This window comes from Neopelma chrysocephalum, unplaced genomic scaffold, assembly GCF_003984885.1.
Source record: "Neopelma chrysocephalum unplaced genomic scaffold, ASM398488v2 Primary Assembly neopelma1_143, whole genome shotgun sequence".
Lineage (NCBI taxonomy): Eukaryota > Metazoa > Chordata > Aves > Passeriformes > Pipridae > Neopelma > Neopelma chrysocephalum.
In genome coordinates, this window is record NW_020897805.1 from 1,945,792 (window position 1) to 1,972,044 (window position 26,253).

The 26,253-nt window shown below is 41.0% G+C and overlaps 1 protein-coding gene across 1 annotated transcript in view; it reads right to left on the minus strand.

Moving 5' to 3' along the window:
* Nucleotides 1-17,229, minus strand: part of NDST2 (N-deacetylase and N-sulfotransferase 2) — a 49,240-nt gene extending 32,011 nt beyond the window's left edge. Inside the window, exon 1 of the mRNA XM_027699978.1 lies at nt 17,074-17,229. The gene's annotated coding sequence lies outside the window, so the exon portion shown is untranslated. The remainder of the gene's footprint in view (nt 1-17,073) is intronic.
* Between the last annotated feature and the right edge of the window lie 9,024 nt (nt 17,230-26,253).

Genomic DNA, 26,253 nt, shown 5'->3' on the forward strand with positions numbered 1-26,253 from the left:
CCTGCCACACAAGGGCAGTCCAGTTTGCTCTACAGTCCTTCCCAGGTGGGAAGCGAATATCAGTCACCTCAAATGGTGGGAGTGCACCATCTTCAGCCTCTTCCTTATATCAGCAATCGACATGTATGCCCTATCATGGCAGAACATCTTCAACTGAACTGTGGGAACAGGAAATAGATGCAGTTCCTTCCACATTAGATATGGACAAGAATCTAACTTCCATTCTCTCATGATCCCTGCTTATTACAATTCAGATCAATGATTCTGCTGCAGAAAACAAAATGTCTTTTCTGATGATTTCTCCTAAGTAGCTTAATCAAGTGGAGAAATACAGTCAAACTGCGGCAACACCAAAACAACTCTGCGTCAGTCAGAGTTGAAGTGTCTTAATATAGAATGTATATTATGAAATTTTATCTGTGATTGTTATGAAAGCAGCCTAACCATTCTTCCTATGAGCTATGCCTAGAAAATTTTGCGTTAATTAGGAAGAGCTAATTCTTCATATTAGCAAGAGCTAATAGTTCAATTGCTTCCTCCTGTCACTTAACACATAGGAGCTAATCTTCTTTTCCAATCAATTTTATTTAGGAACATATGACAGTAGGGAACAAATTTAATACTGTTACACTAAAAGTTTGTCCAACTGACACCAGAAGAAAGCTGTAAGTATGCTCTGCCAAAGCTTAAAACCTCAGGAAAGCTCTTGTGCTCACCTGTTCTCTGTATTTGCACCAAGACTCAGGGTCACTATTTGCTGTGCTTGTAAATGAACATGTTCCCCAGCTGTGTACAGCAGCTCTCTCCTACCTGCCTTTAACTGAGGTGTTCAGTTCACAAGACCTCCACTCAGTGTAAAGCTAATGGCATATCTCCCAGACTTTGCAGCATCTAAAATCCAGTTCCCTCTTACCTTGGTGTGATTAAGCCTCCTGGATTCAGAAAACAAAATATTCACATTTTTTGCTGGCTTAGCTATTAACACAGTGCAAACTCACCTCAGAAAAAAAGCAGCAAAAGTGATATAAGCAAGCTATAAATCTGGCCAGGCAACAAGAGTAAAAACAAGCAATGGGAAGACGAGTAGAATGGGTGGAAAAGGCATGACCTGAGGTCTGTGAACATTACACAAGCTGGGTGAGACAACCATTTGGAGGCCTGGGTTTTGCAAGACAGGAACAAAACCAAAGCACTCTACTGCCCTATCCAAGCCTTCATGGTCATCTGTGCAATGAAAAGTCATCATCTGCTTTTTCACAAGCATTATAGCAGAAAGAGATCTCAGCGGGGGGACTCTGTAAGGAAGACTGTCAGGGCACTGCATACACCAACAGCCTTTGAATGCCCTGACCATCAAGCTGTGCCTGAGCTCAGGTCATGACCTGAATTATGTTACAAGTATGTTCTGCCTTGTCCACCTGACTCAGAACCTGCCTGATGACTATGGACTCATCTGGTGATCACTGGGCTCTAGGCTGAACCTGGTAGCTATCACTGACTGCCTCTAGAGTTGTCCTGTTTGGGTATTACGCTGAGGAGGCTGCCTGTGCCAGGAGGGTGGATGGAGATCCCCTGCGTTGAGCGGTGAGGGCAACTCCAGCCTAGAGAGCTGTCCTTTCGGCCTCGATGGACTCGGCAGCAGCTTCACACACTGGTTAGTTTTCCACAGATGAAGGATGTGTAAGTGACAGGAGGACAGAGACTGATAGATGATAAAAAGTTGTGTGTGTTGTTAGACTGCCCTGTCTTAATGTGGGTGGAATTATTTAATTCTCTCAAGCCATCTGTGTTTGCAATTGTTATGAAATCAGAGCAACACAGGCAATGCACACTTATATCCACACCACAGTTTACACTACGCCACGCTCGTTACCAATGTTAAACAACAATTTTAAGCCTGTACCTTCTGTTCCCCCTTGTTTCTGTCTTGTTTTTAGATAATCAACACAGAGAAACAAAACTTATTTGAAAGGACATACATCTCAAATATAATAATTTTAAAATATTGTAATTACATGCAACTAGTTCTTAGTCTTCCTCCCATTTTATAGACTTAATTGACAAAGTTGGTGCTATAGTCTTACATTTTTAAGTAGTCAACTGCTTACGAGTAGAATTTTTTTATGCTATGAAGCACTGCATCTTTAAAATACTCCTTCATGCAAAGTCCAGGACCTCATTAACATCCTAATCAACAGTACCCAGGACAACTCAGGAACAAAAGCTGCTGAAGTTTTGTCAGGAAAGCTCAAGAATTTTGAGCAAAATGGAGATCTTCATTAGGGACTGCAGCTGAAGAAAAAACTGCAAGGTGCCCAATAGTGGATTTTGAAGACTAACCCACATATTTTGAAGGCTTTTCCCCAAAATTTACAGATAGTAGTAAAATGCCCAATGAAATCCAATCAATTACTGAAAATTGGATTAATTTTTTATTATTGACATGGAAACTATTTATGTTTGAAGCAAGAAACTGGGGGGGGGGGGGGGTTCCATGCAGAAATTTAGTATTAATTTCACTTTTAGTTTCTGATAATGGAAAAACCTATGCTTAACCTTCAAGTCAAAATTAGTGGAGTTATGTCTTGTATGCCATTTTGAAAGCTTTTATAAGTATTTATAGGATAAAACAATTATGAAACTATTTCTGTTTTACGTGTGGCAGCAAGATATGAGGTCAGATATTATCAGAAGTGGGACTTAAAACAGAAGCATTCAGAATACTATTTATTTTGAAAGAGCTTAAAACAACATTAATGTTTTCAAGAATTCTTTTGCTTTCTTAATAAATCTTAAACTTAGTTCAAATAAGTGAACTGCATACAGAAAATTCCAATCAATTTTTTTAAATCAATGATCTGATTGCCTTAACTCAGTTGGAATGGAAAGAACAGAACTGCCAGAAAAGTAAAATTCTCTCCAGGTAGAAATGTGCATCAGCCCATATGGGGAGGTGTTCAGTGGGAAAGAGAAGACTCCTGTATCTTGCCATATAAAACATGATCCAGAACAATAGATACAGGAAAGAAAGAATACAAAGGAGAGACAATTAGTCAAGTAAACAACTTGGGAATGATTGCTGGAAGAAATGGGTTCCCAAGAGCAGAGAAAGGGAGGGAGGATTTGGCAGCAGAGACTGGGAGACTGTTCCAGGAATAGGAGGCAGCATGAAACAAAATGAGAAGCTGAGAGTAGGAGGAAGAGATAAATGGAGGAGTGCACAGGGAGTCAGAGGGGAGTAAGACAAAATGACAGCTCACATTGCTTAAGGAGGCAGAAACATAGTGCCTAAAGACAGAATTTTCCTAAGACATTAGATCTAGCTTGCCTATGTTTAAAAAACATAGGTTCTCTAATAATAAAAAAACTTGTTCTAAAAGGCTTATCAACTCAACTTTAAAGACAAGTTCCAGCAGAAACAGACCATCATGCTTACAGCTTATATATTTAATGCTGATGAAGGAGGGATCGTAAAGTCTGGAAGTCTGAAATTCACCATGTCATGCAATATTCCAGACACACCACAACATTATTTCACCCATATTCTGACTAAAGCCACTGCTGGTTTGGTTGTGAAAATCTAACATGCTTGCAGTACTCACTGCATTCATCCTTTCCCTTTGTCCAGAGTGAAACATTCCAGAGCAATAGAAGGCAAGAGCTGCATTAGGCAGGAAAGTTGCCTCAACTACATTCTTACAGTGCTTTCTGCCCTTTCAATTGTGAACCATTTCCCATACAGAGACAAAAGTGGTGTTAGCTAGCTGACAGTGTAGATTACCTACATGAAAGAATACTCACGAGAAACATTATAAATGCTGAATTTTCATCAGTAATGTTGAAAACTCAAGTTCAAATGTGCTAATTGATCTCACTGAGGTAATAGATACTTCATAGTTTTCAGATCACTTAGCACTAAAATCTTGTGCACGGATGTGATGGGAGAGAAACAACCGCATTTAGAGCATTCAAGTAAATCCAACTTGACTTTGCAGCAACCCTGTAACTAAATAATTAACGCTTTCTGGTGGCCCCAGATTACATTAACACTATACTTCCAGACAAGATTTTTTCCTTCTTTTCCTACTCAACAGTGCTGTAAAAGAGAGAGTAAAGGCAGTCTGGGTATCCAAACTCTGAAGTTTCTTACCTTCCTTATTGCAGAGAAAACACAAGAATTAAATAATTTTTAGGTAGACAGCAACTTGGAAGAGCTGTAATTATATTACTAAAAAATACATGATGATAAACATACTTGAAATTTTTAGATGTTAATTTTAGAAGTTAAATACACAAATTAATTTTAACTTTAATTATTTGGTCTAGTTAATTTTCGTATAATTAATTTGGTAGCTGGAATATAAAGATTACAGTTTTGGGGAAGACGTGCTCTGTTTTCTTACACAACAAAGAAATGAAGCCTCTGCTTGAACTGTAAAATTCAGTCTTCATTATGAATCTGGGATAGTGTTTCTACAGTAATTTGAAACGCTTTGACTTTGTCCCCACTCCCGTGAAGCGCTAAGTGGCTTGCAGAACATCTGTGATTGCAAGTGTTAACAGAAAGCACATTCAAAGGACCTGCTGACATCTTGGTACATATAGCAAGAATCCTGCCCCAGCGGTTTTATGCTTATTTTTGCCCATATTCCCCTTTGCCTGCCTGTATTTTTCCAACCAATTTAGTTGACACAAACAGGCAGCATCATGAGGCAGCTGCCTGCTGCTGGATGCAGCCCAGCTCCTCTGTGCTCGCCAGGCACTGGCTTTGCTGCCTGACTTCCCTCTCAGCTGAGAGGGCAAATGTGCAAATTCACCAGTATCGCCCCACCCAAGAGAGCAGACCTGAACATCCTTCTCTTCCTTGGCCTCACGGGGCTGACAGTTTGACAAATGCATTGGTCATTCCAACTTCAGGAAACCCACTGACGTGGCATTTGTTTCCAGCCCTGGTGTTCCTGTGCTCATGGGGCTGTCCCTTGGCAGCAGTGCCAGATGACTCTACCCAAGCGGCACCAAGGGGCATGTGTGGGGTTATCAAGTCATATGCTACCCTCAACGCAGCTCCTCCAGAGTTAACACAGGGTGACTGTTTACTAACTCATTCTTGCACATGTAAACTGAGGACACAATTTTGTCCTCTCACCCAAACACCAATTTCCCAAAGCATTCAGAGAGGAAGACTCCACAGATGAGCTACAGGAAAGGTCTCTGTTGTTCAGGAGACCAACACTAGGAACTGTGGGAAATTTCAGTGCCCCTTTTGGCTTCCTTCTCGCAGAGTTAGAAGGGGCAGAAGGACAAGCAGCATTATCATGGGAGATGAGAGAGGGTGGGATATTAAAATATTAAACTTCCTCTTCGTACACTGGTCCACAAGCATCAGAAATAAGTTCAAGTACCGTCTTTGAGACAGTGAGAGTTTTTCATATACCCTCTGGGAGGGAGTTACACATCATCCTAAGAGCTAGGGAATCTGAGAGTAAGGCTGACTTCAGTCCTTTACTCCACTTCTACCTTGATGCAGTTACACATTTCCCAAACTCCATCTGTAAAATGAGAATCACGTTACACAGAGATGCTGAGCACCAATGCCTCAATGGCACTTCGTGAATGTATCAGAATGAACTGGAATCCTGATGTTACCTGCGTAAAACACAAACTTCAAAACAGTGATAAGGGTGGGACTGCCACCACTTGCTGCTCTACTGCAAACTGAGATCTTACACAGACAGAAGGTGAAAAATTCTCTATCAGTTCTCAATTAGCAGAAGGATTGTAACTCAGCTTGCTTTGCTGACAACATAGAGGTTGCTCCATGGAAGGGGTGAAAATTATCTTCCCCTCCACTGCATTTGCCAGGCTGTCATACATTTCTTTTCATTCACTGCTGCTGTTTGTGTCAAAACAGGGGAACCACATTGATTCAATAAGGGCCACCTCTGAGGTTAAACTACTGGCAATGGCATTTAATTTATTGGAAAGGGGGAAGGAAGACAGCGAGTTTATTTTAGGTCAAATCGCTCATATGAAGAATCACCTTGGACTCTGAAAATTCTAGGAATACAAATAAAGAGGAGATATTTGAGTACTCTACTTTTTTTAGAGAGAGTTCCACTTTTCTCCATGATCCTAAACAGAGAAGTATCAACCAACAGATTTAACATCTGCAGGCCGAATCAACGTCATGAATCCCACCACCTCAGAAGCAGCACTGTAACTTCTACCCCCCACTCCTTATAGAAGTACAAAGCAGTACAACTGTACATCTATCAGTGGGAGACACTGGAGGTTTGTGTTATGTTCCCTCCCACACATTCCCCACCCCAGGAAAACCCTTTGACCTCTATACAAATATATTATGCATTTGAATTTTCAGTACAAAAATGATTTATGTATTCTGAAATGAAGCATGCAATACAGAGTGGTCACTAAGCACCATAGAAAGGCTGAAAAGCTACAACACACTAAAGTAGAGAGGGATAAACTTCTACATTTGGTCTTTTTCAGTTCCAAAAAGGAGGGTGGGTCTCTACATAACACTTCAGCTCATATAAGGGGGTATGAAAAAGCAACATTATGCTACTCTCTTATGATACCTAACTTCACAACCTTTTGTTTGGATGAAGGCATCATGCTGGACTGAAAGCAGCTTTTGAAATAGTAAGCAGCAAAACCAAATTCCTTTGAGGAATATTTTGCATTAAAGAGGGCTTTAAATTTGAACTAAAATATTCCAGCACCAGCCTTTTTCTAAGAACAATGTGTGCTCTCACTCTGCAAGCCCCCAGGCCTGGCTTGCTGGCTCTAAAGTGAGTTTGTTATTGCCCTAAGGGAGTATTAGATAATGAAGAGCTATGAGTCTTCCTTTCACTTCATGCCTGGGCTCATCATAATGTGTATAAGCAGGCTTAGTCTGCAGACTTTCCTTCTTCACATCTTCCCCCTCCTATTTTCCAACAACCCAGCAACATTTTTTACAAATGAGCACTATCAATTGCCTCTCTTGAAACAAGCTTATTGAATCCATCACCTTCCTTCAAGTATTGTGGAGAATAAAACAAAGTTCCCAGCTTTCAAACACACCTAAGTGCTTTTACTGCACTAGGTGACTCCATCATGAAGCATCAGAAAATAGGCACCACACAGTGTGGTAACTACTCAACTACCTGCTCCAGTCCAGCTCTGCACTACAGGTGGCACTTTATCCTGCCAGAAGGAAAGTTCAGCAGGGCCCAGGTGTGTGAAATGAGGTATGACAGCAGACACACATGTATCTACACTGAAGTGATAACACCAGGCTGAACAGGAGCTCCTGCAACTGGACCTTAATTGTGGCCTCAGGCAAATGGTTGCTCCACTCACGAAATGCCTCTGACATACTCTAACTTTTACCTCTGCCTAACATGGTTCTTTCACGATGAAGGACAGCAATGGGGTTAACAACTTTTTGTTATATTTCATCTAAGGTGAACAGACTTAATACACCACTTTGGATGGTTTAAAACAATGGAGATAATTTCTACAGAAAGAACATTTGTATTTTTTTAGTAATTTCTTTCAAATCATCAAAGCAGAAAAACTTGTCTGACAATTTCAGCAGTGAAGTAAGACTCAAGATTTCTGGAGTTAGCAACAGGTCAACCTTCAACAGGTTTCTTTAGCTCTGTTTTGGTTAAACACTCCTATCAAAATATACCTTTTCTTTATGTTTTTGGATTCTTAAACTGAATGGCCTATAGAAAGGCCAGATCCTAAAACAATATGGAAAAAATTCACTGCAATTTCAGCTACCCTGAAACATATAACATCATTTAAACAGAGACCACCCCCTTCCTCATCCTTTATCAGCTGAATCTGGGGACTGAAGAGGAAAGGCAGAGAAGGGAATTGAAAATTGTGTCTCCTCTTTCATAGAGCCACATTTTAGAGGGCAGGTTTTAGACAGTAGGAGCTACATCTATACAGTTACTTACAAAGCAGGCTAACCATCTGATTACATTCATTACTTTAAGACAAAAAACCAAAGACCTTTAAGAGAAGAGGCCCTGCAAGTTTCTGGTCTGTGCTCCAGACCAAGCTCTTGCTTCCTACATCTGCAGTGTTTGGCCAAGTTGCAGAAGCATCCATGAACTTGACTGGTTAACTAAAGAACACTTTCAAACACCCAAATTCTGTTTAACATGGCTTGGCCAGGAGAATGGCAGCTACATCTCAGTTCAAGGGTCAAGAAATTTCTTAATGACCAGAAAATCCCCAGTGTTCCAAGTGAATCATACTCCCAAGAAACTAAAAAAAAAAACCTGGAAATCAAACACATTCTTAACGAAAGGGTCATCTTTTACTAGTTTGTTGTGAAAGGAAAAAGAACATCTCTAAAAAATTCCATATCTAAGCTTTCATCTTGCTAAATATTAACTTAGCACAACTAGCTTTGCTCTGGAGATGCAAAAGAGTGTTCAGATTGCTATGGGACAAACCACTAGTAAATGTGGTTGCATTAGTCCTCAGGAAATGTATTAAGACATCATCTGACTTTTAAAACGTTCTCTGTAATGACTCTGATCTTTACAATGATTTCATCAATTACCAGTATTGCTGATACCTGTTCATCTTCTTGTCAGGTACCCAAGACATTAAGTGACTATGAAGGTTCAAAGTATCTATTTATAGTGGAGCTCGAGCAGCAGTTTAGGCAAAGGCATGCAGCTTCAACCACCTTCCCTGTACTACTCAAGTGCATTCATGAGCCACCAGCTCATCACAGGCCAGATTTCATCCTCCTCCAGCACATTTCAGAACACGAATTTAACCCAGCAACGAGGTTAGATGCAGAAACATTCTGTGGGGAGGGAAAGGGAGAGTGGTGGCATGGAGGCAGAGGAGAAAGAACTTACAAAGAGCTTAATGAGTAAGGAACATGGCAGGCATATCAGTACGAGACACAAACCCTGCCAACTCCACTTTGTGCACTCCCTAACAAAATCACTGAATAGCAGCTCCTCCGTCCTCCTATCAAAGCATTGTTCTTGCAGATAATGATTGGTTAACAAGCAGTCAAATAGCAAGACAGAAAAGAAAACAATATTTTCTTACCACATCCTAGGTAACACTTAAGATAAGGAATAGCAAAGATAGGCACAAAAATTCAAATTCCTACCTTTAAAAGTGAAATCCTTAAGTGAAGCTACTCTCTCAAAAGGGGTCAGACAGTCAGCAACCCGAGGAAATACACGGAGCCAAAGGGAAAGCAAGAAAGCCTGAGAGCTGCTCTTCACAAAAAGCATATATAGAGTGAGCTGGCCTTTCTGGAGAAGGGCAGCTGGGCCACACAGTTGGTAGATGGATGAAACATTATTAGTAGCAGTGGCTGCCTTCCCTTTACTCAGTGTTGCCAAAATCTCTCAGATCATTTTGTGAACCTAAGGATGCTGTAATTTTAAGCACAAACGGAAAAATGTAAATAAATTCATGCTAAAAAAAAAGCACATCAGTGCTAAGCATAAGCACCATTAATGACTAGCTGCTATATCATGCTGCAGGTACAGGTGGGTAGTGGGCAAAGCACAGTCCCACATGAACAGTCTAAAACCATGGCTCTCTTCTCCCCAGAAACTATCTTGCCTTCCAGCTCGTCTCTGAAAAGCTTCCATGTCACTCCCTGAAATCTCAGGAACAATGAGAGGAAAGTAAGGTAGACGATGTGCAGAGGAAGGCAGAGAAGCACGGTCCAGTGCTCAGCTTATCATGGCACACTGCAGATTTGAGATGCTCCGTCAGGGTGGGGGGATACAGCTCCATTCCTTCCTCCTTTTACACACTGTGCATCTAATCACGGTAGGGCGTTGAACTCCATTTGCACGGCAGACAATGGGATCTGGCAGCAGTTCAAAGGCATTTCTAGCGAAGTGACTGAAGAAGCTCACTGCTGGTGCAGGCAGGCGAGGATGCAGAGCGCCCCACTTTCCTCCCTTTCACTACTCAGGCTGCAGAGGCAGGTGCTGCACCATGGGCAGCCAGTTCTCCTTTTGTTCCAGCGGCAAGAGGATCAAGGAGGAAACCAAAAAGGTACCACCAGTGAGAAGAGCAGCACCTAAATCCACATCAGTAAGGTAGAGGGAGGCGGGGATCGAGGGGGAAAGAGGAGGGAGAGGGAGACAGAGAAGAGAGAGGCTGGCAGGCAGAAGGAAAGCAAGCAGGCAGGCAAAGGGAGAGAGGAGAAAAAGGGAGCCCACAGACAGCAGTGCCTGGCACCCTGACAGCTTGCTGCCAGAGTTCATCTTCTGAAGCTGTTACAGGTTTATGGATGCCTCTAGACTGACAAACAGACAAGATGAGGAAAACTATACTCAGAAAATGTATTCAGCAGCAGTAAATTGCTTCTCTTGCCCTAATGTGGCTTGCAGCTTCACCAAGGGAACTGATCTCATTTGGGGCAGTGTGGGGAGCAAACCAACTCAACAGCAAACCAGCTACATATATTCAGACACTATTATTGGAATCTGGAGACTGGAATAAATCTGCAGAAGGACAAAGAAAAATCACCTTCTTGTGCACCACTAATAAAAAATTAACACGTTAAAAACCCAAATATATTTCAGATTATGTTCTGTCTCCATGTACACAAATTTGGTCATAATGGTGGTGGTGGGAGCTAAACTCCTTTATATCCCTGAAAGCCTGGCACAAGAGGGTCTCTCTACTTTAAACATAGAAAACCGTGTCCAAGAGCAGTAGAGAGGCAGGCAGGAAAGGAAATACTTCTGACCACAGCAGCATACTCTGCTCTTTGAAGATGCAACACCCTAGGTATGCTCGAAGTTGTATCCTTTCTCAGTCAGGGTTTGGGAGTAGAGGGTTTTCAGACAGGATGACACACTAGCACACATCTCTAGAGCAGTTATTTTAACAGGAGCTGACAGTGCACAGCAAACACTTCTGTAATAAGACAGGAAAAGCTTAATGCAATAGAACATTACAGGGTATTAGAGAGCACTCTGAAGGAGGCCTGAACCTCAGTGATTCATCAAGTGCTATCTCTGTTATAAAGTGAACAAAGCACCTCCTTAAAATTTTGTCCTTACAATAACAAGGTAAAAACTAAAATCAGAAACAATGGACAGGTACCAGGCCTACTAGGGGTTACCTACTATGACTTAACCTACTATGACTTGAACAAAAGCAAAATGTCCAGCTTTTCACAGTTAAACTGACCAGGTAGGTGCACTAAGTTCTGGCTCAAAGATACTTCCTACTGTCTCATTGCTTCAACAGGACAGGAAAAAGCCCTGGAAGCTAAGGTAGAAAATGTTTTAAAATGTTCATTAAGAGTAGATGATTTTCCTGTTGAATTAACAATAAAACTAATTCAGAATACTATTTTGTATTCTTTCTGTCCTATAACGGCACAATGATTTGCTCAGTGTTGTTTAATCCTAGACGATATATTACAATAACATTACATGACAAAAACAAAGCAAATTATTTATTCGTGTATTTAATATGAAAACTGAGAGAAGCACTCAAGCCTTTCAGAAAGAAAAGCACAAAGACATAAAGATATTTATTGCTAAGCGGTGAATAAAAGACAAGGTGCTGAGGGATAAGGATTACACACATGAAACTAATGCTGCTGTCCTAATCAATCAACAAAAGTTAAATGGATGTTGAGTACCTTTGAAAAATGGGGTTTCCACATCTAACAAGAGGAGACAATTCTTTATTTTGCCTCATTTAAGAACATTTTATCACATACATGTCATGCTACAATACAGCACTGCAAGTTTGCAAGCCTCTTTGTATACTGCAGATGGATGATGCTGACAAAAATTTTCATAAAATCATAACCTAAAACCATTAAATTTTTTAGCTTCCAGCTCCTGTCTATGCCAATAAACAAACCCTTCCCATTCAAGCTGCAGTATGCAAACAGCAGATGTTGGAAATCTCAATACTCCACTAATCAGAAACATGACAGAAAATCCTGACTCCACACAACAAAGAACCAATTTTTAGAATAGTCAAGATTTTCATGATGAGTTTTTACCATACTCTTAACACATATTTCTCCCATCTCCAGTGTTTTATATAGATTCAGGTTTATTGGACACTTGCTGGTAATCTTTTCAAAATCTATATCACTTAGAATATGTTAGAAAGCAGAATTACTGCTGCTCCATGTACAGGAAGACAATTAACTTTTGCTCACTGCCTACAGTCAAAACTTCAGTATCTCTCTCAAAAGCTAGATTTCCTGTCCTCCATCCTCCCTACCCAAACCTCCTGCCCTTTTCCACTCCCCCCCAACTCCCACAACTATTTCACAGTGTCCCCCAGATCAATGAAAAGCAGAGGAAAAAATGAGCTCAACTGATGTTAAGTTCACTTAGGGGAAAGTGCATGAACTATGTCCTCATGCCAGCAGGTAGTAATGGTGAGAATTCAGTGGTATTTTTCTTAACAGTTCAGCCCTAACTACCCTGGCATGACACAACATTGTAGTTCTGCTCAGTATCAGTTTGTGGTGATTATCTCCAAAGAGCCCTGGAAATAAAAGGGGAAATGACAGGTGTTGCTACCAGTTAAGAAACAGTCTCTACTGCTGTAAGGATTGTCTCTGCTTGAGAAGGTCTAAAGGTAGTTGATGCTGGGATTAAGAGGGGGAAAAAAAGAAAGCAAAAAAAAACCCTAGTAAATGGCAGTATTCCTAAAAACACACCTCTCTCTCTTATATGAGAAGACAAGTGAACCACCATCAGCCCATTTAGAATGAAGTGCCTATCTGAGGGAGACAACTACTTCTGAGGCCAGAATAAGCATGTGAGGGAAAACCCTTTTCTTCCTCTTCAACCTAACAAAGGGGCTTTGTTTTTGGCACCAGTTACATCATTAAACCTTGTGTGATATGACAGAACAGGAAGTAAGCAACCTTTGATCTGTCCCATTAAGGAACTAGAGAGTGTCAGGACCCTGAGGGCACCATCAGCCCTTGAAGGCACGGACTAGTCTCAAGTGGGACCTCTATGCCGCCCCACTGCATCCTGATTTCAGCCTGAGCCTGGCCCCCTGCTCTTTGCTTGAACTTTGCTGCAAGTGTATCTGTCTGTAGCCCTGCCTCTGGCTTCATCTCCAGAATTGACTTAGGCTGTATGTAGCTTGTCTTCTGGAAAGATCCCTCATATATATACTACAGCTTGTACCTAGTTCTGTCTTTGGCACCGTCTCCTGGGTGGACTTTGGACCATGATGCTGCTTTGTCTCCAGCCCTGTCTTTTAAACTCCTGGATGGAGCCTCATTGCTCCATCTTGCTTGGAACTGTCAACAGATCCTGTTACTAGCATCCAGCCCCTGCCTGCCATGCTCACATCCTATGGAACTCTGCCCCATCAGCGATGGCACTGCTGCATGGGGTCACCCCTTGCTGTGCCCTGACAAGAGGCTGGTGCAGGAACAGACTTAAAAATCAATGGAAACAATATTCATCTCCTGTAACTGTCAACTGTACAGGTCTTTTCTGGGAAGCCCTCCAAGTTGTCCATAATCACAACCTAAGTTGATTTCTGAAGCCTTTAAGCATGGCCTTCAGACAAACCCTGGCAGTTTGGTGAGGGCCTTGGATCAACAGCTTTAATGCCAGATACAGTAAACACAATCTGAGAGACTAATAGAGTCTTGTAATATATAAGCATATGAATCACTTTATGGGAGAAGGTGAAAGAAAGGAAGAACGTGTTTGAATTTATAGGAGAAAACCTAATGATAATATGTTACTGTTCATCTTCCACATTAAGGTAGGGGAAAAGCTCTTGATGTATTGAACACAGCACTCCCCAACCACACTACTGTACTCATTTAAAATGCATGGTGAGAAGGGTTGGAAAAGGGTCAGAGTTAAACCATTCAACTGACAAACAGATGATATATTCAGAAGAGAGGAACATGCCCCTGCCAAAGCACCCCAAGTCATGCCCTTCTGCTTTGTAATTAAGTTTTTGTCTCTGTTCAGCTGTGCTCACATTTCTCATCCTACAGAAGATCTCCAAAGCCCACATGGGGACAAAGTAAGCTTATATGGAGGAAAGGATAATGAGGTTAGTAGGTGTTGCTATGCAGATTGCTACACTTACATCGTCTTTACACTTAGTAGTGCCCACAATTTCAGACAGCTATTTCATTTTTGTACTCATCTTTAATACTCAACAGACCCATGTTCAGCAACAACCAATCCTTAAAAATGATGTAAATAGTAACTGGCAAAAATCCACCACTAATGGGCCAGTTCTCCTGAACTTCAATCCAATAAACTAATTAAAATGTTTAAGACCAAATCCTGTCCAAGCAGTAGAATTCATCTCTGTTGCATAAATGTGGCATGATGCCATGAAAACACACTAGCATACTTCTATAGATGTTTCAACGACAGGGCCTCACTGATATGATTAGGTCAATTCCACAAGTTTCAGAGGAACTGGTTCCTGTAACCTGCTCCAGACATGGAGATGAAGAACTGGTGATTGCAAAGACATAACCGGCAGACAAATCCTTATTGGAACCAACTGACAAAACAGATACAGTTAGGAACCAGGAAAGGATAAAATACAATGAAAGAGGAAAGGACTTATTTGTTGCTCTACTTCTGCTACAACTGAACAGAGCTGAGATATCTCACAGGAAAATAATGGCTTTTAGGAAAATGAAGGTTTCTTGAAAAGTAAGCTGCAGGCATTTTGTGGCTTGCTCTCTTACTTTTTCTGTAACATAATTGTGGGACATTGCTGGCATAGGCAGGAAACATTAAAACATTATTAAGAAATAAATAAGTATTTCTAAGGATGAACTAATCACGTGTTAGCACAAGGAAAGCCTGAAATTCCACTTTTAAATTAGTAACAATAACAAAGTTTCCAATAACTCTACTTTTATGTAAAGAAATGGGTTCTGCATGGACTGCCTGGCTATATATTCTAATTGCATGGTCCCCTTTCCATCTGCTATAATTTCAAGGTTTTGCTGTCTTTCCCCATTTCCTAGCCTTTGTGTCAGTGAAATCAAAGGTACAGTAGCAATTTACTGTGCCTGTATCTGAAATCAAACATTGTTCTCCCTTTGCTCTTCTAGCCATGATGTCACATATACACTGACATTAACAGAATATATGAAGCATTCCATTAATATTTTCACTCTTTTACTTATTATAAATATTTATCAATTTCACATGTGAAAATTACACCAAATGTCTCTGGAATTACAGTATTCAAGTTGAACAGAATGCTAATGTGGTCATTACGCTCTTTCTACTCCATCATAAATTTTTGTTTATTCTGTTTATACTGGAGTTTGCAGAAGTAGCCCTAGATTCTTCTACCACTACTTTACTCTTCACAAGAACAAAAACCTGTATCAAGCATTTCAAGGTATTTTTGCTCCTTTACTAGTCTCTGCAAATCTTACCTGCAAAATTGATAAAAAGTTTACAGAAGACAAGATTTATTATTCGGATAACACTGAAATGAGCTATGGGGGCACACCAACTACATATCTTTTTTCCTACCCTCAAAAATCCTTTTATCCATCCAATGCCTAAGGACTCCTGTCTATGTGTCTCTAGAAAACTCAGGATTAGGGTTGAGAGAAAGCACGGAGCTGCAGTGTGAGTGGGGCTGGGAAGGGGCTGCTAAAAGAAAGTGGGAGCTGTGTGCAGATCAGCCCTGGGAGAAATCTTTCATTTGGGAAAGAGTATCAAAGTCTTTGCAGGAAAAATAGGGTTAAAGTTCAGCTTCTGGTTGACAAACAGAGGAGTTTAGAGTTGTAGCATGTGTAGGGCCCAAAGTCCTCATTTCATCATGTCCACCTTTCCTCACCACCTCAGCTTCTGTACACTGAACTCAACACTAAGTACGAGCTCCTGCAATCTCCTTTTTACAAACCCAGTGTACTTGCAGAAGTCATGAGCCCTTCCATCCTCCTTTTTCTGCCCTCTGATTTTCTGCACAGCTGAAGCCATAATGGTCTGCTAATATAAAGCAATCTGAGAAATCCATAGACCTGTGAACACTCCTAAGACATGAGAAAGTATTTCAAACAGATTTGTTCAGCACACACACAAAACAAATCATCTCTGTTCTTTCCAAGAAAAGAACCTAGGAACCTTACACTGGACCACATCATCCCTCTTCTACTGCACCGACTGTGGGAACTTCCACTCCTAAGATAGGACTGGCATTTTTGCAAGCAATTTTTGCACTTTAAAATCATAAATGTCACAAGGGCCTGAATCTCTGCATCTTGACAGAACACTGCTTTTTTTGCTACATTAGAGTACAGTTTTCAAACATATGCACTAAATAAACTCAAAGAATTACCTTCCTTCACTATTCATCCAGACAGAACTGAGGGCAAAAAAAAAAAGCAGGACTCCTTTTCTTCAGCACAGAATTTAGACCAATCCAATATTTCTATTTTTAATTTTTAATTACATTTATGATATTTCCTGTGGGTATAAGTCATGAATGCACTTCCAGTATACTGGGAATAACGTAAATATAGTAATTCCCAAAGGGATCTTACAGCTGTTATGCACGGGTCAGAGATTCTGTGAAATGCAAAATCTGAAACTTTAAAAGCTTTTTAGCCCACATCCTTCCCATTCCTTTTCAAAGGCAGAGTTAAGGGATACCGAACAACATTGCCCCAAAATTTGCCCACAAGGTATGGAAGTAATAACTCCCTTTAAATAAAGTAGTATTTAGCACTAAGCAACCACTCGGTCCTATCACATTCCAGAACAGCATCAGAAATTCATTTCTGATCCAAATTAACTCATCTGCCACTTCATGCTGACAGCTGTGCAACTGAAGACAAGACACTCAAAATTGCTTCCTCCGCAAATCTTTCTAAAGAGAGGAAGGAGGAGTGCAACTTCACACTGCAGCATAAAAGTCTAGCCTCCTCCTCCTCCTCCCTAATTCCTTGCCTCTTATTTTGACATGAGACCACTCAAAAGGACTTAAGCTCTTCCTCTTACCAAACCTGGATACGTCAGCCCATAAAAATGCAAAAGATTCTGCACTTACCTCTGATCACAGTCTGGTGAAGGAAAAACAGTCATCAGCTGCTTCACTCAGGAACAAGGTTTTCTGTTTTAAAATAAAAAAGAGACACGACTTTAAACAGTGTTTCTCTCTCTCTCTCTCTCTTCCCTAATGTTAGCCTTCAGCAGTGTTGGTAAACATTTACTTAACAGGAGCAGGTTCGCTCTCCACAACCAAGGTAATGATTACATTACACTAAACATGGCATGAGGACAGATTGAGGCCATGACAACAGCCTTGTTGGCACTGACTAGAGGATGACGTAGGGTTGCACTGCAGTAAGCTCACTTGTGCAAGACTGAAAAAGAGTGGGGCAAGATGAGAAATGACAAGTGCAGGGGAAAAAAACCCAACCAACAAACCAGGAACCTGTATTAAGAACCACAAAGAAAAAGAAAGTTCACAGAACAAGCAAATGCAGTATGAGCTAAGAGAACTGGAAACACCAGCAGAATCCTAATGGGATTTCTCAACCTGTTCATTAGTATCATTGTCTTTGAAACAGCCAACAAAGCAAGCTATAAGATGTTAATGTCTTTTGTCTTGGTCACAGCTAGATCAGTTCCCTAAAACTTCAATGGTGTGACAAAGGCTGTGCCAAAGCCTTTACAAGAGTCAGGACCATTACATATACTGTGAAACAAAAACAAACCACTGAAGGATGGAGTTACACCCTCCTCCACCCCTCTACCTGGCTAGTGATCACACAGATGGAGGTACTGTGTAAAGCTAACTGAAGCTCAGGAATCTTCTGTGTGTGTACACACACACATAGAGCAGCTTGCCAGGGAGAGCATCCCACAGCCACTGAAACCCCAAGGAAAGGCACAGACTAGAATAGTGTCAAGGGTAAAAAGCTAATTTTACTGTACCTGTTGGACAGCCTCTAAAGGCAACTCCTTCACATCGGCTGTGTCCCAGATATGCAACGCTCTCTCCTGTAACTTTCCAGCTTACACAGACCCTGATTCAGCAAAAACACTGACCTTTGAGTTTCTAATAATCTTTAATATCTGTACAGCCAATTAGTAAACAAATAAGAACCACACTTGCTCTGCCTGTACATATAACCAAGCGCAACCAGCTCCCTGCCCTCCTCACAAACTTACAAGAGCAAAAGTTTCTCTCTTGCTTTTTCCTGGTTAGATAAAGATTAGTTTAGAAAAAAAAGCACCTACTATTCCTCAGGACACACTTTTCCTCTTTTCTTTTGATCCATAATTCTTATGTTTCTTCACTAAATAGTTTCAGAAGGCAGAATAAGAAGCCCTGCATGCCTGGCCTCCACAGATCACAAAACACCAGGGTAACCATCAGAACAGCCAGATGCAACAGCAAAACAACTAAACTACAAAAGACATGAATGTTTGATGTAACTGTAAAAAGAACAGACAGGTAAAGAAATGTTTTACAGAGAACTGTGACAATCCAGTGAAACTCATTAAGAAAAACAATCAAATTAGCAGCTAATTATTAGAAGAATTTACATGATGGCAGTGGATAAGACTCACATATCCACTACACCCCCATGGTAGTCCGTAAGACCCACACAAACAGATACACCAACATCCAACTAATAGCATTCAATCCAAGTTCCATAGGAGTTGTGTTTCCATAGAGTTCCCTGTGTTTCACTGCAAAATATGTTGCACTGTCTTGTACTCTCTGATATAAACTATTACCAAAGTGGTGACCTGGAACAAGATAGAGTATTAATCTGATCTGTGATTGGTTTTCTTTTCCAGAATACAGAAGACTTAAAAAACCCAAAAGCATTAGCAGATAGTAAATGCAGGGGAGACACTCAAAGACAAAAATGAGTTACAAATTATCTTCAGCTTTTAAAAATGCAACTTGCTCCTACTTACAGAAACTCAGAAATGGTTATAGCAATGAGGTAAAGAAACTGCTCTTTGCAGTGCTGCAGTTTTCCACTAAGGCCTGTCACAACCGATACAAGTAGAAATGCAACATGGTCAGGTAAGAAAGGAGACAGAATTTAACATCAGCTGAACAGGGTAACGAGGAATTTAAACTGAATGCAATAATTTGGAAGTTGCCAGTGATGAAACACAAAAAACAGAGCAATATTATCAAGCTGATAGATTTTTCTATCAGTAGAGTACGATTGGAATTGGCCAAATCTGATTTCACCGCAAGCTTTATTTTAAAGAACTTTAAATTAAAGGAGTGGTTTAATGCAACACTAAAGGGGTGACAACTGTGTTATTTCCATAGAAAGCCAAGCGAGGTGGCAAAAAACTTGCCTAACAATTTCCAATTTCCCTCCTCCATACATACTCTTCTGCCTGTGTTCTCCCTGAGAAGCAAACAGATTCGCATGTTTGGAAAGCCCTCAGCATAAAGTGTACATTACCCCCATTATCAACAGCTGCTCAATACCACCTCCCAAATGCTTAACGGAGAGGGCAACACCGCATTTCATCTCTAGGCATCAAAGCATTTACTAATGGAAATGACACTGTGCCTAGCACAGAATTAAGCAATTTTGGAAAGATGTCATTAACTCTAGACGCATCATATCTTTTCCCATGTTTGTATTTACTTTCAAATTTACCAACCATAACAGCAGAGTGGGAAAGTCAAAAGCTTGTGCACCAGCCATGCAGGCTCCTGCAGGAGCTCCTGTTAGTCAGGGTGTGTACTGCATAGAGACTCAATAAGCAGTGACATCTGTATTCCTGACAGTTTTATTTCTTCAAACACCAGTCACATTGGAAGTTTCACTTTACTTTTTACTCCAGAATAAAGGTCAAACTTCAGTGTAACAGATGCTGTCTGGAAATCCCAGGACACATATGAGAGCATGTGTGTGGTCCCCTTCTCCATTATGAGATAAAACAGCTTTCAGGAAAATAAGAAGGGCGCTTAGTTTTTTTAAGCGTAAAAACCTTAATACAACAGGGTCCACTTAGTCAGAAGAACAGTATTCACACGGGAGCCCAACCAAGCAGAACTATTTTCCCATGAAGATCTTATCCTCAGTTTGGGCAAACAATCCAAGTCACACTAGACAGACAACAGTTCTGTATGTCTCTGTAGTAATTACACCAAAGAACCATGACTGACCTTAGTTTAAAAATAATAATAATTTTAAAAGTCCAAATCAGAAGCATCGTGAAAACATATAACAATAAAGTATACATGGGGAAAAGAGAAAGTAGCTCGATATGGTCAAAATATGAAAAGACTTACAAGAACATGAGAACAGAAAGAAATAGAGAAACACAGAAACAGAGAAAAGGAAATAGGGAATAGAAAGCCCTGCTTACTAAATGGTGGAGATTTTTAGATAATTTCTGTAAAAGAATAGAAAAGAGAATAAAAACCATGGCCACCTGAGGTTTGCATTTTTTCCTGGATTACAAATACTTTGTAAGAACTGTACAGCTTTACAGTTCAAAGCTGCACAAAGACAAGCAACGACAGGATTGGCTTTTTAGTAGGTATGGAAAGGAAGGATGGATGGACTGCAGCAATCAAACTGGAAAAAAGGGAAAAATGTACATAGAGAAGGGGAAGAGGAAAGACAAAGCTATCTGGGAAAGCGTGAAACCAAGGGACAATTACCAGAAAATTTTACTGTCAGAAACTGCAAGTGCTCAAGAAAGAACCACTATGTAGAAAACCACATTCCCTCTCAGGATCTTCAAGAAGTGAAGGAAATGGAAATTAGGCAGCAAGTATATACTTGAAATAGTTAATCAAGGAGCTTGGCAATCAAAACATATCAAACCTTAACACATTTATTTGAGACTCCACCTGCAGTGCTGCATCCAGCTCTGGGGTCCCCAGCATAGGAAGGACATCAAGCTGTTGGAGCGAGTACAGAGGAGGGACACCAATATGATTAGAGGAATGGAGCACTTCTCCTGTGAGGAAACACTGAGAGAATTGGGATTGTTCAGCCTGGAAAAGAGAAGACTTCGGGATGACCTAATTGCAGCCTTCTAGTACCTGAAAGGTGTCTATAAGAAACGTGGAGACTATTTATAAGGGCATGTAGTAACAGGAAAAGGTGGAATGGCTTCTAACTGAGAGAGAGTAGGTTTAGATTAGATGTTAGGAAGAAATTCTTTACTGTAAGGGCGGTGAGGCACTGGAATAGGTTGCCCAGAGAAGCTGGGGATGTCCCATCCCTAGAAGTGTTCAAGGCCAGGTTGGATGGGGCTCTGAGCAACCTGGTCTAGTGAAATGTGTTCCTGCCCATGGCAGGGAGGTTGGAACTTTGAGGTCCCTTCCAATCCAAACCATTCCGTGATTCTATGATAGTTCCTTCATGGCTCATTCACGTGCATCCAGCAGAACTGGTCTGAGAAGGGAAATGGTTTCTGAGACACAGTGAAACTCTTTAGTGAACTTGTATTTCTGATAAGAGAAAGAAGTCTAATTTTCAAAGTTCTAGAATTGATCTCTTAAATTCCTCCCTTCCCTCTTGTATGATGGGTTGTCTTCAATGTTATTCACCAGCAAATTTTTCACAACAGAAGAAAAAGGCAGAGCCATCTGATAAAGGAGAAGCATCAAGGTCACAGCACCAAGCCTGCCAGAGTTCATGAAGCATTTGGACAATGTTCTCAGGCACATGGTGTGATTCTTGGGGCTGTCCTGTGCAGGGCCAGGAGCTGGACTTCAATGATCCTTGTGGGTCCCTTCCAACTCAGGATATTCCATGGTTCTATGATAGATTAGATAGACAGACAGACAGGCAGATAGTTCTGTGGTATGATAATGTAAAGGAAATGGCTTAACACAGTTCATCCTTCATCCAATGCCCTACTTCAGATCTTGCATGTCCTTATGTGGCATCACCTTGCTGGCACACAAAGGAAAGGATTCCTGTCCATAAGCCTATTCATGGCACAGAGGGCAGGTGGCCCAGGCCCTGTCTCCCATCAGCATGACTGTGCTTGCTTGCAGCCGTGCTGCTCTGGGATGCCTGTCACTGACTGCTCCAGCAGTCTGATTTTCAGGAAGGCCAATGCAAGCAGTGAAGTGTTAAAAGACTAATGCTATCAGTCTTTGCCTCTGTCCTTTTCTGTCCTGCTATCACAGCTAGCTGTATGCCTCCCAATGAGCAAAAAAGAAAACCCACTACAATCAAGGTCAATGGGGAAAAAGCTATCAGCTTCCCAAAAGTTATCTGCTTCCCAATGCTGCAGCCTAGCAGCTAAAATCATGCCATCTTTGTGAGAAGAAATTTGTAAAGAAAGGGGGAATGGATACAACTAAAATATTAGGAAAAGATCTCTCCTAGTTCTCTTTTGCTTTTTGCTCTCACCTCGTGGGTAGGAAGGAAACAGCCTCCTCAACAGATTAAGCTCCAATTCTCTCTTCCTCCCCACCCCCATCCTTTGTTTCTGACTGTTCCCCAATGAGCAAAGAAGGGTCTTGAAGAAGGAACAACTATGATTTATGTATTAGACAGATATATCTTGAAAGGCTGTCAGTTTCCATCCTGCCACAGAGCCACTGCCTCCTGACAGCAAAGCTGTAATTAAGTTGATAGCATTGAGCATTCTCTGAATTACTGGGTTAAAGTAGTAGAGCACTGTATTTAAACCTTTCACCCCATTCAGATAATTTAAAACATTCTGCTAACGGCTTGTTTAGGCTAATCCTCCCCAAAGCATTCCAAATTAAGAGCTCCCAAAAGAACTAAAGACGCCTAGTTTGGTACTAGTCCTTCCCTGGTCCTAATAAACATAGCTCACACAGTCAAAGCAATGCCTTATCCCTCTGCACCAATCACAAAGCAATCGTTTTCTTAAGAAAAATAGCATTTAAAAAAAAAAGCAAACAAATAACCAAATTAATGACAGGCCATCATGTGTTAGGTTTCCAGACAGACAGCCTGAAAACACCTCCGTGCCCAAATCCCACAGGAGTGAACCTAATGTCAGCAAAAGGCTACGTAAAGGCTTTGTGCCTAAATGATGGCCCCCAGTGAAGCTGACAGCTATCACGGAGAGGTTCAACAGGAATAGGGTAATTTGTTTCTCTCATTTTATTCCTCTGTTAAATAAAGAAAATTAAGTCAGAAGCCTGCTGACTTCACGTTTTTCCTTCATCACTGTCAGTATTTGATTTGGACAGTGTTGCCTCTTCAGTTGCCTTATGCCTACTTTTATCTCTGTATTTTAACAAAAGTGAAGTGCACTCTACATTGCAAACAAGATTCCTCCAATATCTAAGATGATGCTGGGAAAAACAAAGTATAAACAGTTCCTCACTTAACCTCACCAACGTAATTATATGAATCTGCAATTCTAAGCTATGATTCATTCCCACTAAGAAACTAATTAAAACTAAAATTAACACTTCATTTTTTATAAAGTGGGAGAAACCAAGAAAGTAAAAAATATATACCCAAATACAAGGTGTAAAACACGTTTGATATGACGGTTAAGACACACTGCAATAAAGAAAACAGAGTTTTGCCCATAATTCAGTTCAACTCTGCTGTTTAAATAACTTCCTTTGTATGCTCTGAGGTTCATAGTAGTAACTTCCAAGATGCCCAATAAGTGGCCATAGCACAGCTGGTTGTACAGAAAAGATACGTAACAGGAAGAGACACTCAATCCAATAAACCAAGTAAAAATTACAGATATAGGGCTTCTAAAGGAATAAATACAACAACTTGAAGTCAAACTGTGACAAGACAAGACTTGTTAGCAGATTGGCTATATCTGCACTTGCTTAATTTGCATACATGTAACAGAGAAAACATGTAAAAATAATTCATGTTTTTCAGGAGAGTGAAGGGAAAGAAGGAATCAAAACTTCCTACCCAGTTACTTTTTACATGTATGCTTAATGTTCAGCCCCCAATTCAGTTTAGCCAATGCTCAGAAACAGACATGTATCTTCAGGATCTCCCCACACTTCAGATATGACACCTTTCTTTCTCTTTCCACACAGTCTTCTCAATTTCTGCTCCTCACTGCTTCAAGTTTCCAAAAAGCCTCCATACCAGCTCACTGATGATAAAGAGTGCAGGTGTGGTCAGCTGGTGAGGAATAATAATAATGGCCCATCTTCGCGAACGAAGATTTGGGGAAAGGTCTTTTACCTTTCCAGCCTGCGCAATGGATTTTTTAGGTGAGACACAGCCTGCGCTGAACTGAGCCCACCCTTTAATCCTAAGGTTCATCTGCCGGGGCCAAGCAAGCTTGGACAATGGCAGTGAGGTCCTCAGGACGTAGGTTTGTTTAGAGTATCCTTCTCATAGATGGATGGCCACACAGGGCTAACGGGTTCCATCTGCCCGGGAGGGACTGGGAATCGAACCCGTGGTCGCAGCAGTGAAAGTCCTGCACGCTAACCACTAGGCCACCAGGGGTCCCAGCTGGTGAGGAATACACAAATGCTGAACAGACTGTTCCCTCCTCCCTGGGGGCTCCGGCTCCCCAGTGCCACTGAGGTTGGCTACATAAACGCTCAAACCATCACCAAACCTTCCCATGAATGAAAATAGATACCTCATCCATCCACGGAAGTCTCTGCTACCAGTTTGTTTGGAAGTATATTTAAATATATTCTGACTACCATCCCTCTTCCTTTATGTTTTCTGGGATGCAGAGGTAAACCAATCTGGTGCACAAACCCGTTTCGAAAGACTATAAATGATGCAGACACTGGATCTTATTGTTCATTATGACATGAAAAAAAATCTTTGCATAAACCAGTAATTTTCTTTCTCCTTATTTGCCATGAGACAATGATACAGGTTATGGCTACTGAGAGAGCAGTGCCAGAACAATGCTGAGGAGAGCAGTACCAATTCTTTCAATGCTACAGGTGCAAAGACTTGGCCACATCCTTTCACTTGGTCTTTTGAAGTCAACAATCTGACTGTGGTTGAATTGTCAGGAAGAATGGCATCTGAAAAAAGGTACACATGATCAACCAACCTGAGTTCAAGGAACACCATAACTGCCTTGAGATTAGCAGTCAAAAAAGCCTGCAGATTCTCTAGGACACTGGGTTACAACCAGGGAGAAGTGTCAGTACCTACAGACTGACTCATGGAAGCACAACTAAAGCAGCTCTGTGCAGCATTCTTTGAGAGGCACTGACCCAGAAAGGTACTAAAGCAAAGCTGTATGTAACACTCCCAATGCAGCCAGCACTCAGCTCTGTACTCTGCTGCTGGAAGGGGAACACTGCACGGAGTTCCACAATTTCATAGTTCACATGAACAGCTAAGGGAGCTTTTGGGCTTGCAATTAAATGAAAATTTCTGCTTCCCTTTTTAATTTCTTTTCATACCTCAAGTTAAAAGCTCTCTGCTGCCATCCTTCTTTCTTTTTCCCTGTCTTATTCTATGCTTTTACAGTGATTCTGAGTCAATCAGTGATTTGATTCCCTGTGTTTTCATGCAAAAACCTGACTTTCCAAGCTTCACTGGAACATCAGCAAAGGGTCCCCTCCCACTCCTCTCTCATCCCAAGACATTGAGGCATACACAACTTTGCCTAAGCATCATTTCAGAATAAGGCCACACTTGTGTTTTTAAGAGAGGCATCCAGCCAGCTGAAGGTTTCTTTATGGCTTCACTAAGTGCAAAGCCTTTTAGACTTGTAGACTGAGCCAAAACCTTGACCTACCAAGTCCTTGTGGGGCCAACAACATTCTTCCACTACTTGAGAGAGAAAATACATGAACTGCCAGTTTGGAAAACACTCTCAGGCACATGGTGGAATTCTTAGGGTGTCCTGCACAGGGCTAGGAGTTGGACTCAATGCTCCTGATGGATTGATCCCTTCCAACTCAGCATATTCTATGATTCTGTGGTTCTGTGATTCTATGAAAAAAGCATGTGACATGGCAAGTGAATATTACCACTGTAGGATACTATCAGTGTTTCAGTAGATAAAACACAGCAGGATGTGGTGTGCAGGACAAGTTTTTTTTAAGACTTTGAATCAATTCTACTCCATTTTAAGGCAGGTAGGAAAAAATATTCAAAAGCAGAAGATCTGGTTTGGGTTTTAGACCACATTGACATGTCAGTGTGAGAATATGATGAAACCCTTGTCACAACCATCAGAAGTATTTCCATTGAATGCAACACACATGGGGTCGGGATTTAAATTTATGTTTTGTCAGTATTTGCACATACATTTACAGATATGA